A 14,468-nucleotide genomic window follows, 5' to 3' on the forward strand; every position below is an offset into this window, starting at 1 on the left:
CCCAGTGCCATGGGCACGATGCTGCCGCCATCACAAAGCCGTGGTGGTCGCTGTGGAGACGCCCATTGTGACGGGGCCCCCACGCTGAGCGTGGGCTATTGAAGGAGCCAGAGCCCTGCAGGAACCAGTGCAGAGGAGAGCCCTCCCTCGGGAGGCTGCATCTCCCGTGCCTGCCCTGAGCATAGAATCATAAAATCATAGAATAGTTAGGGTTGGTGCAGAGAGAAGCCCTGCTCTGCAGCACATCCTCCTCCTTATCTACACAGAGAAACCAAGAGAGTCCTCCTGACAGATCCCAGGGACTGTCCGAGGCAGCAGCTTGAGCAGATCCCTCCAGGAACTGCAGCTGCATTGCCCTGCACCCAGAGCCTTACCATGCACAGGGCTGGGAAGGTTTCTCCTGCAGGGAGCTCTCAGCATCCTCCACTGCCAAGTGCCTTTAAGCTCTCTGAGGCTCGCAGGTCTCCCCTTGCTCCCAGCTCATCAGGAGAGACCCAGCCCAAGGTGGTTCTGCCTCTGCCCCACTGGGCTCCCTCCAGGGCTCCCTGGGCTCCAGAGGAACACCATGGGAAACAGCCTGAAGCAAGCACTGCTGTTCCCTCCCTCAGCTGGCAGACACACTGCCTGCCTGCAGTGTCATTGCTCTGATGAGAGATGGAGTTTGGTGTAAACAAAGTTTCTCACAATTACAGAATCATTTAGATTCAAAAGCACTCTCAACATCAACTCTTAACTCTATTAGCCAAAGACGGTCAAGTCCACCACTGACCCATGTCAACACGTGCCACATCTCCATGTCTTTTAAAGGCCTCCAGGAATGGTGACACAACCACTTCTGTGGGCAGCCTGTTTCTTGTCCCATCATTAGGACAGCCAGACAAGGACAGGCTGGGATCTCCTTTACCCTTGCTGATGGAGTGGATTCACCCTGGTTAGCTGAGGCATCTCCTCCTAAGTCTGTAGGCCTGGGACTGGAAGGGGACTCAGCTCCTTCCCATGAACACCACAAACCCACAGGAGGTAGGATTCCTCCTGCCTCTGGTCAGGTCTTCCTTGAAAAGGCACCTACGTGAGGGAGCTTTGTCTCAGCATTAACATTGACGGGGGCCAGGAGTGACGTGTCTGGGTGCAAATCTCTGGTGACAGTTGGCATTACAGGGCTGGTCAAAGTTACGTGCAAGTTATAGAGACAGGCCAAAGATACGTGCAGGCTGATATAGAGACAAGACAATGTTGTTGGGAATATTCTTGTAAGTGCTCAGAGGCATCAGGCATCAGTTGCTATCAGTGATGCCAGGTCTGTCCTTTCTGCCACCCTTTAGCTGCAGGCATTGAGTGAACAAAAAGTGCATCACTGCAGGGTCTTTACTCACTCCCTTGATGATTCAGCTAAGGAACAGCCCAAGCATTTTAACTGTGTGCTTGGCTACATCTGGCTTTCAGAGACAGCATCCTTTATGCACAGCGATGGGTCATAGCAAATCTCAGACAAGCTCAAACAGGAATTGAAGAGCGTCAGGATGACATGCTCCTACTTCAGGAACAGTTAAAGAAGAAACAAGATAACGCAGGACCACCACTAAATAAAGCAAGAGTACATGCAGGTAGATCTCAGATAGCCTATCTCCTCATTGCCTCAGTTACCACCAGCAAGATCTCTTAGGACTTTGTGCTTTGAGAAGGGACCCTGGATGGGAAAGGGAAACAACCAGCACTGGATGGGGATCAAGTCAGGGGTTAGGGTCTTTGCAGACTACAGCCTTACCAGTCCATGAGACCAAAGGGGCAGCATCCAAGGTGCTGAGAGAATGTTTTTCACCAGGACCTGCTGGTCTGTTGCTGTCCCAGGAGAAAATGCACTGGACTCTGTGAGGCATCATTTAAAATGCTGTTCCCTAGATCTAGCTCTGTAAGGAGAGAATTGTACAGGTAGTCTCATGTCCCTTTGATGGCTGCAACCCCAAGAGGCGTAGCATGGAGACAAGAAGGATGAGGAGGGTCGATGCCCCCTGCATGAAGGGGAAACTTGGATTTCTGGAGGTCCTCTGTGTGACAGGGAACAGGTTGGGTTGCCTTTTGTGACTGAGGATCAGAGGAGTGGATAAGAGGGACATTGTGCTCCCAGTTACAAACTACTTGCTCAGGGAGGGGAAACAGAAAAGGTCTTTTGTCAGCACCTGAGGAAGCCTCCAGGCTAATGAGCAGGTACCTTGCAGGTAATTGCCCTGGCAGTCCCTGGCCATGCAAAGCAACAGGGTGCAACAGTGTGGAGGGTCTTGGCACAACCGGTTAACACAGGTGCAGGGCAGGCCAACAAGGGTGATGCTCCCCTGGAAAGGCTGCTCAGGATGTGATCATCAGTGTCAGCCTTGGCTGCCATGAGCATGCAATAGTGGGGACTCAGATGCTAAAGGGCATGAGGAAGGCCAGCAGCAGAGAACAGACTCTGGACTCACTTGGGGACCATTCCAGGAGTTTCCATGGGAAGCGGCTCTGATGGTGAAGGAGCCTGAGCAAGTCTGATAAGGATCCCTGAGCCTGGAATACTTGGAGGGCTTCCAAGGTCCTCCAGGGCTTTTGCCACCTTCCTGAGTGTCGGTCAGGCTCCTGAGGGCTTTAGCACAGTTCCAGAGCACCTGCGCATTCTGGAATGGCCCGTGTTATTCCGCAGCCTTGCCAGAGCCTGCTGAGGCCTCTGCCTCCATCTAGAATGCTTGAGGAGATTCTGCAGGGTTGGTGCAGACTGCCAGGGCCCTGCCATGTTCTGCAATGTTGGGAGTCCTTCCAAGCGTGCTGGTGGAAGCACTTAAACTCTGTTTAAGTTTGAACCCATTGCCCCTTGTCTTATCACTACAGTCCCTAATGAAGACTCCCTCCCCACCATCCTTATAGTCCACCTTCAGATACTGAAAGGCTGCTGTGAGGTCTCCACGCAGCCTTCTCTTCTCCAGGCTGAGCAGCCCCAACTTTCTCAGCCTATCTTCATACGGGAGGTGCTCCAGTCCCCTGATCATCCTCATGGCCCTCCTCTGGACTTGTTCCAACAGTTCCATGTCCTTTTGATGTTGAGGACACCAGAACTGCACACAATACTGCAAGTGAGGTCTCACGAGAGCAGAGGAGAGGGGCAGGATCACCTCCTTCGACCTGCTGGTCATGCTCCTCTTGATGCAGCCCAGGATACGCTTGGCTTTCTGGGCTGCGAGCGCACACTGCAGCTGGCTCATGTTCATTTTCTCATTGACCAACACCCCCAAGTCCTTCTCTGCAGGGCTGCTCTGAATCTCTTCTCTGCCCAACCTGTAGCTGTGCCTCGGATTGCTCCAACCCAGGTGTAGGACCTTGCACTTGGCATGGTTAAACTTCATAAGGTTGGCATCAGCCCAACTCACAAGTGTGTCGAGGTCCCTCTGGATGGCATCCCTTCCCTCCGCCGTATCAACTGAACCACACAGCTAGGTGTCATCGGCAAACTTGCTGAGGGCGCACTCAATCCCACTGTCCATGTCGTCAACAAAGATGTTGAACAAGACCGGTCCCAACACCCATCCCTGAGGGCCACCACTCGTTACCGGTCTCCAGCCAGACATCGAGCCATTGACCACAACTCTTTGTGTGCGGCCATCCAGCCAGTTCTTTATCCACCGAGTGGTCCACCCATCAACCTTTCATGCCCCACGTTGGGCACCAAAAAAGAACTGTCGTGGTTTAAACCCAGTCAGCCATCAATCAGCCACGCAGTCTCTCCCCCCACTTCTTTCCCTCCCCCTGCTCCCAGAGAGATAGGAAGGAGAATTGAAAGAATGTAACTCCCACAGGTTGAGGTAAGAACAGTTTAGTACCTAAGGTATAACACAAATCACTGCTGCTACCACCAATAATAATAGTGATAAAGGAAATAACAAGGGAAGAGAATACAACACCTCACCACCTGCTGACCGATAACTCACCCCCACCCAGCAGTGATCCAGCCCTTCCGGGTAACTCTCAGTTACCTCCCGGGCATGACGTGCTGCGGTATGGAATACCTCTGGCTAGGTTGGGTCAGGTGTCCTGTCCCTGCTTCCTCCCGGCTTCCCCTCCTCCCTGGCAGAGCCTGAGACTCACAAAGTCCTTGGTCAGACCAAACATCCGTGTTATCAGCTCTGTTCCCAGGCTGAAAGTCAAAAACACAGCGCTGCACCAGGTACTAAGGAGAAAAAATGACTGCTACTGCTGAACCAGGACAGCACCAAGTGACACCAAGTGACCCTCCAGACCCACAACTGCCCCCCAAAGTGACACCCCAGATCCACAACTGCCTCCCCAGTTACCCGAAGGAGATCCCTCAGACCCACATCCGCCCCAAGTGACCCTCCATACCCACAACTGCCCCCCAAGTGACCCACCCAGACCCACAACTGCCCCCCAAAGCGACACCCCAGACCCACAACTGCCTCCCCAGTTACCCGAAGGAGATCCCTCAGACCCACATCCGCCCCAAGTGACCCTCCATACCCACAACTGCCCCCCAAGTGACCCTCTAGACCCACAACTGCCCCCCAAAGCGACACCCCAGACCCACAACTGCCTCCCCAGTTACCCGAAGGAGATCCCTCAGACCCACATCCGCCCCAAGTGACCCCCCATACCCACAACTGCCCCCCAAGTGACCCACCCAGACCCACAACTGCCCCCAGTGACCCCAAAGAGACCTCTCAGACCCACAACTGACCCCCAAATGATACCCCAGACCTACAACTGCCATCCAAGTGACCCTCCAGACCAACAGGTGACCCCAAGTGACCCCAAAGTGACTCCCCAGACCCACAACTGCCCCCCAAGTGACCCAGAAGTGAAACCCCAGACCCACAACTGCCCATCAAGTGACCTCTAAGAGACTCCGCAAAACCACAACTGCCTCCTAAGTGATCCCCAAAGTGACCACCGAGACCCACAACTGCCCCCCAAGTGACACCCAAGTGAATTCCCAGACCCACAATGCCCCCCAAGTAACCCTCAAGTGAATTCCCAGACCCACAATGCCCCCCAAGTAACCCCCAAGTGAATTTCCAGACCCACAATGGCCCCCAAGTGACCCACCCAGACCCGCAACTGACCCACAAGTGACCCCAAGTGACCCCCATTACCTACAACTGCCCCCAAGGTGACCACCAAGTGACCCCCCAGACCCACAACTGCCCCCAATATGACCTACCCGGACCAACAACAGCCCCCCAGTGACCCCAAAGAGACCACTGAGACCCACAACTGCCCCCGAAATGATACCCCAGACCTGCAACTGCCCTCCAAGTGACCCTCCAGACCCACAAGTGCCGCCCACATGACCCCAAAGTGATTCCCCAGACCAACAACTACTGCCCAATGACCCCCAGACCCACAACTGCCCCCCAGTGACCTCAAAGAGACCGCTCAGACCATGCTGCTCAGGCAGTAGACTTGCAGCTGCTTTCCTCTGTTAGGAAATTGAAATGACTTTTGCCTAGCCAGAAGGCTGGGATTATTTAGTTTGCTTCTTGGATCAGTTTGAAGTCAAGATCCTCGCCTCTTTGTATACAGAGACAGAGGTTTGCACTCTGCAGAAGTGAAGATTCTGATGAGGTGAGGTGGTAAAAGGCAGAAGCTCCCTCCTGAATAGGCTTAATGCTCTGTAAACACAAATGTATGAAAACAGAAATGGAATCGTAGGAAGGACTCTAAGACACTCAGATTTATTCCACAAGAAGGCTTCTTGTGCAAACACGGCTCAGAATAAATCTGAACTCCAGCCTTTAAGTGCTACTTCCAAAAGAAAGAGGGGAAAAATGGTCAAGAAGATTTTTAGAATTATTTCTTTTACTTATCTCGAGCGAATCAAAAGATCCAGATTGTTGCTGAGATGTTAAAACCAAATGAACAGATCAGCTGTGTAATCAAAAGAGGTGCACGCACGACTCAAGAGAGTTTCTCCTTCTTGCCTTTTTGTGCCGGTAGGCTGGCAATACCTTCTGACAGCCAAAGCTCTCAGTGCCCTGACATACTGTCACTGGAGCTGTCTTTATTTCCAGCCAAACAAGGGGCAGGACAACTGCACCCAGTGAACAGTAACCAATAAAAACTCTCCCTTGAATTAATGCCCTTTTGCACTTCAGGCCTGCCCTGAAATGTGAAGGCTCTTCATTTTGTCCTTAGCCTGGTAAGCAGATGGGAAGTCACCCAAGTGTTTGCTCACATACCTAAAATAGGGAAATGGGGCTTCTTTTGGTTAGTGCCTGTGTCACATCTGGCTGTTATGTTTTCATTGTGGGGTCCTACGTGCAGATCTTCAGGGCCGTGCTGAGGATCCCCTCTGAGCAGGGACCCCACAAAGCCTTTTCCAAGGGCCTCCCTCACCTGGCCGTGCTCTCCCTGCTTGTCAGCACTGGTACCTTTGCCTACCTAAAGCCCCTCTCCGTCTCCTCCGCCTCCCAGGATCTGGCTATGGTGGTGCTGTACTCGGTGGTGCCTCCAGCAGGAAACCCCCTCATCTGCAGAGGAGAGGGGTTTTTTTAAGATCTTACAATGACGGGCTTATGAAGGGCTACAAAAAGATGCTCCGAGGGCTGGAGCTCGTGTCCAGACGACTTCACCTGCAGACGAAGACAGGCTGAGGGAGCTGGGGATGTTCAGCCTGGAGAAGACAAGGTTCCAGGGATACATCTTAGCAATCTGCCCATTTCTAAACACGGCCTACAAGAAATCTGGAAAGGGGCTTTTTACAAGTGTGTGCAATGACAGGAGAAGGGGGAATGGATTTGAGCTGAAAGAGGGGGATTTACATCAGACATTAGGAAGGAATTCTTCCCTGTGACAGTGGTGGGACACTGGCACAGGGTGCCCAGAGAAGCTGTGGCTGCCCCGTCAATGACAATGTTCAAGGCAAGGTTGGACACAGGGGCTTGGAGCAACCTGCTCTAGTGGACCACCATAAAACACCTCTGTAACACCCAGAAACACCTGTGAAACACCTCAAAAATAACCCCAAACCACTCCTACAACTGCCAAAGGACACCTTGAAACATCCCCAGAGCCCCCGAAACACCATTGGCATCCCCCAAACCATTCAGGTCCTTGTCTTCCCCCTGCTGTGATGCCGTGGCATAAATCAAACCCTAAACACGAAATCCCTGTTCTTGACCCTAATTTTAACCCTCACTGATTTTTATAATGTTATAATATTGTAATAGAATGTAACTAAATTATCTATTATACTAATAGAAATGCTTGTCTATCTATATAACTATTATAAATTATACACTAATATAAATGCTTTTCAGTCCAGTGGGCCCATGACACCTCAGGCCATAGAAACTGGCCTGAAGGGATGAGTTGCTGCTTGGTTCAGGCTGGGTGTCGCTCAGAACATGCTGAACAATTGCACTGGGCATCACTGCTCGCTATAGGTCTTTTCTTTCCCCTTTTGGTTCTGTATCTCTCCCCTTCTTCTTTCCATTCTTGTTAATAACAATAACACTAATATTACATTGTGCTTGATTTCAGTTCCTGACCTGTTCTCATCTCCACCCGTGGGTTTCACACTGTTCCCATTCTCCTCCCCATCCCACCCGGGTGCTGAGCGAGCGGCTGCTGGTGCTGAGTTCCCGGCTGGGTTTCAACACTGCCCCTGTCCTGGCCCCTTTGCTGTGGCAGCAGGGGCTGGACGTTTGCACTCTTGGAGCTGGGCTCTTTGTATGGGCACGCAGCTGGAAGCAGCATTCCTTGGCTCAGGAAGCGCAGCTCCCCAGTGTTCCTGGGGCTGGGGCAGTGCTTGCCAAGGGCAGGGGAGGCCCAGCAACAGCTCCTGTCCTGGCCCTGCTGCTGGGGGAGCAGAGGGGCTCCCGCGGGCATTGCCGCAGTCAGGATTGCGCAGGTGTGCCCAGAGCCCACCAGCTCCTTCCCACCTTGCGCAATGCCCGCTGGGCTTCTGGGCTGTGCCTGCGCCTGCCAGGGCCTTTGTCACCTTCCAGAATGCATTGGCAGAGCCCAGCAGAGCACTGGAGCCTTGCGCAATGCCCGGTGCTGGCCTGGCCTTTCCCAGAGCCCCGCGGCACCCCTCCTGCCTTCCGCAATGCCCGGGGGGCTTGCGCGGGCCTTGCCGGAGCCAGGCAGGTCCCCTTGTGCTGAGCTCCCAGGGACAGCACCAGCAGCTGCACTGCCCAGGGGCTGCTCCTGCCCTGACACCTTCTCAGCACCTCTGACACCAGCAGCTCCTGCACACAGAAGGCTCCTGCTTCGCCCCCAGCACCTCTGCAGGCAGAGCTCAGCTCCAAGCACAGGAACGAGCCCAGCGCCTCCTCCTCACCCATCCCCTGCTCCTACAGCTGGGATGGCACCAGCACATCTCCTGACAGCTTCTCCTCCCTTTAGAGCACGCACCCACCATGTGTTTCAAGGCAACACTAAAAGAGGATTGCAAAGTCAAAGAACCCGTACCTGGATGCGCAGGGCAGGCACGGGAGATGGAGCCTCCCGAGGGAGGGCTCTCCTCTGCACTGGTTCCTGCAGGGCTCTGGCTCCTTCAATAGCCCATGCTCAGCGTGGGGGCCCCGTCACAATGGGCGTCTCCACAGCGACCACCATGGCTTTGTGATGGCTGGAGAGCATGGAACTCTGCCTGTGGACAGGTGAGCAGTCAACAGAGAGTTTATGGGTCAGGTTTAAAGGGAGAACAGCTATGGGAGACATTACTGTGTGCATCTGTTACAGACCGTCTGATCAAGAGGACTCTGTGGATGAAGCACTCTACAGACAGATAGGAACAGCCTCATGCTCACAGGTCCTTGTTCTCATGGGGGACTTCAACCACCCTGATACCTGTTGGAGGGACGGTACGGCCCAGCACAAGCAATCCAGGAGGTTTCTCGATTATGTGGAAAACAACTTCCTTCTGCAAGTAATAGAGGAGCCAGCAAGGATAGGTGCCATGCTTGACCTCGTGCTCACCAACAGGGAAGGGCTGGTTGGAAATGTGACGCTCCAGAGCAGCCTTGGTTGCAGCGATCATGAAATGGTCGAATTTGAGATCCTCAGGACAGTGAGAAGAGCGTGCAGCGAGCTCATTGCCCTGGACTTCAAGAGAGCAGACTTTGGCCTCTTCAGGAACCTGCTTAGTAAGGTTCCATGGGATATAGCTCTAGAGGGCAGGGGGTCCAAGGCTGTTGTTGATATTCAAGGATCTCCTACTACAAGCTCAGGAGTGCTGCATCCCAACTAGAAGGAAGTGCAGCAGGAGGGCCAGGAGACCTGACTGGATGGAAAAGGAGTTGCTGAGGAAACTTCGAAGGAAAAAAGAGGCTTATAAAAGGTGGAAGCAAGGACAGGCAGCCTGGGAAGAATACAGGGATGTTGTCTGAGAAGCTATGGACCAGGTTAGGAAAGCTAAGGCCCAGTTAGAATTAAACTTGGCTAGAGGTGTGAAAGATAACAGGAAGGGATTCTATAGTTACATTGCAAATGAAAGATAGGCTAGGGACAACGTAGGAGAACTGGCTACCCGGGATTTGGAGAAGGCTGAGGTTCTTAATGACTTCTTTGCCTCAGTCTTCACTGTCCCCAAGTCCATGACCACATCACCCAAGTCTTGGAAGGCAGAAGCAGGGACTGTGAGAATGAAGACCTTGGGCCCACTGAAGAAGAGGATCTGGTTCGAGACCATCTTAAGAACCTGAACGTGCACAAGTCCATGGGACCTGATGACATCCATCTATGGGTCCTGAAGGAGCTGGTAAATGAAGTTGCTAAGCCACTGTCCATCATATTTGAAAGAACATGGCAGTCAGGTGAAGTTCCCGATGACTGGGAAAAGGGAAATATAACCCCCATTTTCAAGAAGGGGGAAATGGGTGACCCAGGGAATTACAGACCAGTCAGTCTCACCTCTGTGCCTGGCAAAATCTTGGAGCAGATTCTCCTGGAAGGCATGCTAAGGCACATGAAAAACAAGGAGGTGGTTGGTGACAGCCAGCATGGCTTCACTAAGGGGACATCCTGCCTGACCAATTTAGTGGCCTTCTATGATGGGGCTACAGAACTGATGGACAGGGGTAGAGCAGTTGATGTCATCTACCTGGACTTATGCAAAGCGTTTGACACTGTCCCACACGACATCCTTGTCTCTACATTGGAGAGACATCAATTTGATGGGTGGACCACTCGGTGGATAAAAATCTGGATGGATGGCTTTATGTAAACAGTTGTGGTTAATGTCTCAGTGTCCGGCTGGACACCAGTAACGAGTGGTGTCCCTCAGGGATGGGTGTTGGGACCGACCTTGTTCAACATCTTATTCGGTGACATAGACAGTGGGATTGAGTGCGCCCTCAGCAACCTTGCCGATGACACCGAGCTGTGTGGTTCAGTTGATACGCTGGAGGGAAGGGATGCCATCCAGAGGGACCTCGACACGCTTGTGAGTTGGGCTGATGCCAACCTTATGAAGTTTAACCATGCCAAGTGCAAGGTCCTACACCTGGATGGGATCAATCCGAGGCACAGCTACAGGTTGGGCAGAGAAGAGATTCAGAGCAGCCCTGCAGAGAAGGACTTGGGGGTGTTGGTCAATGAGAAAATGAACATGAGCCGGCTGCAGTGTGCGCTCGCAGCCCAGAAAGCCAAGCGTATCCTGGGCTGCATCAAAAGGAGCGTGACCAGCAGGTCGAAGGAGGTGATCCTGCCCCTCTCCTCTGCTCTCGTGAGACCTCACTTGCAGTATTGTGTGCAGTTCTGGTGTCCTCAACATCAAAAGGACATGGAACTGTTGGAACAAGTCCAGAGGAGGGCCATGAGGATGATCAGGGGACTGGAGCACCTCCCGTATGAAGATAGGCTGAGAAAGTTGGGGCTGCTCAGCCTGGAGAAGAGAAGGCTGCGTGGAGACCTCATAGCAGCCTTTCAGTATCTGAAGGTGGACTATAAGGATGGTGGGGAGGGAGTCTTCATTAGGGACTGTAGTGATAAGACAAGGGGCAATGGGTTCAAACTTAAACAGAGTTTAAGTGCTTCCACCAGCACGCTTGGAAGGACTCCCAACATTGCAGAACATGGCAGGGCCCTGGCAGTCTGCACCAACCCTGCAGAATCTCCTCAAGCATTCTAGATGGAGGCAGAGGCCTCAGCAGGCTCTGGCAAGGCTGCGGAATAACACGGGCCATTCCAGAATGCGCAGGTGCTCTGGAACTGTGCTAAAGCCCTCAGGAGCCTGACCGACATTCAGGAAGGTGGCAAAAGCCCTGGAGGACCTTCGAAGCCCTCCAGGTATTCCATACTCAGGGATCCTTATCAGACTTGCTCAGGCTCCTTCACCATCAGAGCCACTTCCCATGGAAACTCCTGGAATTGTCCCCAAGTGAGTCCAGTCTGTTCTCTGCTGCTGGCCTTCCTCATGCCCTTTAGCATCTGAGTCCCCACTATTGCATGCTCATGACAGCCAAGGCTGACACTGATGATCACATCCTGAGCAGCCTTTCCAGGGGAGCATCACCCTTGTTGGCCTGCCCTGCACCTGTGTTAACCGGTTGTGCCAAGACCCTCCACACTGTTGCACCCTGTTGCTTTGCATGGCCAGGGACTGCCAGGGCAATTACCAGCAAGGTACCTGCTCATTAGCCTGGAGGCTTCCTCAGGTGCTGACAAAAGATCTTTTCTGTTTCCCCTCCCTGAGCAAGTAGTTTGTAACTGGGAGCACAATGTCCCTCTTATCCACTCCTCTGATCCTCAGTCACAAAAGGCAACCCAACCTGTTCCCTGTCACACAGAGGACCTCCAGAAATCCAAGTTTCCCCTTCATGCAGGGGGCATCCACCCTCCTCATCCTTCTTGTCTCCATGCTACGCCTCTTGGGGTTCCAGCTGTCAAAGGGACATGAGACTACCTGTACAATTCTCTCCTTACAGAGCTAGATCTAGGGAACAGCATTTTAAATGATGCCTCACAGAGTCCAGTGCATTTTCTCCTGGGACAGCAACAGACCAGCAGGTCCTGGTGAAAAACATTCTCTCAGCACCTTGGATGCTGCCCCTTTGGTCTCATGGACTGGTAAGGGTGTAGTCTGCAAAGACCCTAACCCCTGACTTGATCCCCATCCAGTGCTGGTTGTTTCCCTTTCCCATCCAGGGTCCCTTCTCAAAGCACAAAGTCCTGAGAGATCTTGCTGGTGGTAACTGAGGCAAAGAGGAGATAGGCTATCTGAGATCTACCTGCATGTACTCTTGCTTTATTTAGTGGTGGTCCTGCGTTATCTTGTTTCTTCTTTAACTGTTCCTGAAGTAGGAGCATCTCATCCTGACGCTCTTCAATTCCTGTTTGAGCTTGTCTGAGATTTGCTATGACCCATCGCTGTGCATAAAGGACGCTGTCTCTGAAAGCCAGATGTAGCCAAGCACACAGTTAAAATGCTTGGGCTGTTCCTTAGCTGAATCATCAAGGGAGTGAGTAAAGACCCTGCAGTGATGCACTTTTTGTTCACTCAACGCCTGCAGCTGCAGGGTGGCAGAAAGGACAGACCTGGCATCACTGATAGCAACTGATGCCTGAAGCCTCTGAGCACTTACAAGAATATTCCCAACAACATTGTCTTGTCTCTATATCAGCCTGCACGTATCTTTGGCCTGTCTCTATAACTTGCACGTAACTTTGACCAGCCCTGTAATGCCAACTGTCACCAGAGATTTGCACCCAGACACGTCACTCCTGGCCCCTGTCAATGTTAATGCTGAGACAAAGCTCCCTCACGTAGGTGCCTTTTCAAGGAAGACCTGACCAGAGGCAGGAGGAATCCTACCTCCTGTGGGTTTGTGGTGTTCATGGGAGGGAGCTGAGTCCCCTTCCAGCCCCAGGCCTACAGACTTAGGTGGAGATGCCTCAGCTAACCAGGGTGAATCCACTCCATCAGCAAGGGTAAAGGAGATCCCAGCCTGTCCTTGTCTGGCTGTCCTAATGATGGGACAAGAAACAGGCTGCCCACAGAAGTGGTTGTGTCACCATTCCTGGAGGCCTTTAAAAGACATGGAGATGTGGCACTTGTTGACATGGGTCAGTGGTGGACATGACAGTGTTTGGTTAAGAGAGTTAAGAGTTGATGTTGAGGGTGTTTTTGAATCTAAATGTTTCTGTAATTGTGAGAAACTTTGTTTACACCAAACTGCATCTCTCATCAGAGCAATGACACTGCAGGCAGGCAGTGTGTCTGCCAGCTGAGGGAGGGAACAGCAGGGCTTGCTTCAGGCTGTTTCCCATGGTGTTCCTCTGGAGCCCAGGGAGCCCTGGAGGGAGCCCAGTGGGGCAGAGGCAGAACCACCTTGGGCTGGGCCTCTCCTGATGAGCTGGGAGCAAGGGGAGACCTGCGAGCCTCAGAGAGCTTAAAGGCACTTGGCAGTGGAGGATGCTGAGAGCTCCCTGCAGGAGAAACCTTCCCAGCCCTGTGCATGGTAAGGCTCTGGGTGCAGGGCAATGCAGCTGCAGTTCCTGGAGGGATCTGCTCAAGCTGCTGCCTCGGACAGGCCATGGGATCTGTCAGGAGGACTCTCTTGGTTTCTCTGTGTAGATAAGGAGGAGGATGTGCTGCAGAGCAGGGCTTCCCTCTGCACCATGCGAGGGACAGGACAAGGCAGGTCCCTTGTCCCGTGGCTGGCTGCAGGCTGTGAATGTGGGTGTGCAGGCAGGGGTGCCCAGCGCTGTCCTTGCGAGCAGGGTGCCTGCAGCCCAGGGGCTGTGTGCAGGGGCAGGGACTCTGCTGCCTGCCAGGGTCAGCACTCAGCCTGCCCGGGAGCTCCACATGGGGCTGGGGGAGAAGCTGGGGGAGAAGGAAGAAACCCTGGGAGGGAAGGAAAAGTGTTCTTGTGCACTGGAGAGGGTGCTGTGTGGGTCAGGGCTGCTCAGAGCTCCACATCACTCTGAGCACGTTTGCAGAGTCCCTCTGAAAGACACTGAGGGAGCGATTACCTGATAGGGAAGGATCCTGAGCTCTGATGTTTTTCACTCTTGGTGGGCAGGTTGGGCAGTGGGAGCTGGGAATTTCCTTCTCTGCTTTGGAGAAGGCACCGAGAGTCTTGTCAGGACTTGTGTGAGCTGCTCCTGAGCCCCTGCAGAGGCAGAGCTGCCCCTGGGCAGAGCCCTGCTGCCGGGAGGGGTGTGCAGGGCAGAGCTGAGCACACAGCCCATGGGATGGGCTCTGGGAGCACTGAGAGGGAGCAGAGCTGGGCCCAGAGCAGCAGCTCCTGGCAGGGACAGCTCCAGGCGGCAGAGACATGGGCAGGGAGTGGGGGGAAAGTGCAGCCCAGGCCTGGGGAGGGTGCGTTCAGGCAGCTCTCTTGGTGCCTGGCACTGGAGGTGGCTGCTGGCCATGCTCTGCTGGGCAAGGAGCTGACTGTCCCTCTAGAAAGTGCAGGGCAGCTGAGAACCAGACTGATGGACTCTGCAGCAACCTTGAGTTGTCACGAACCCACAGACAGTTG

The sequence above is a fragment of the Psittacula echo genome (assembly GCF_963264785.1).
Source record: "Psittacula echo genome assembly, chromosome: 19".
NCBI lineage: Eukaryota > Metazoa > Chordata > Aves > Psittaciformes > Psittacidae > Psittacula > Psittacula echo.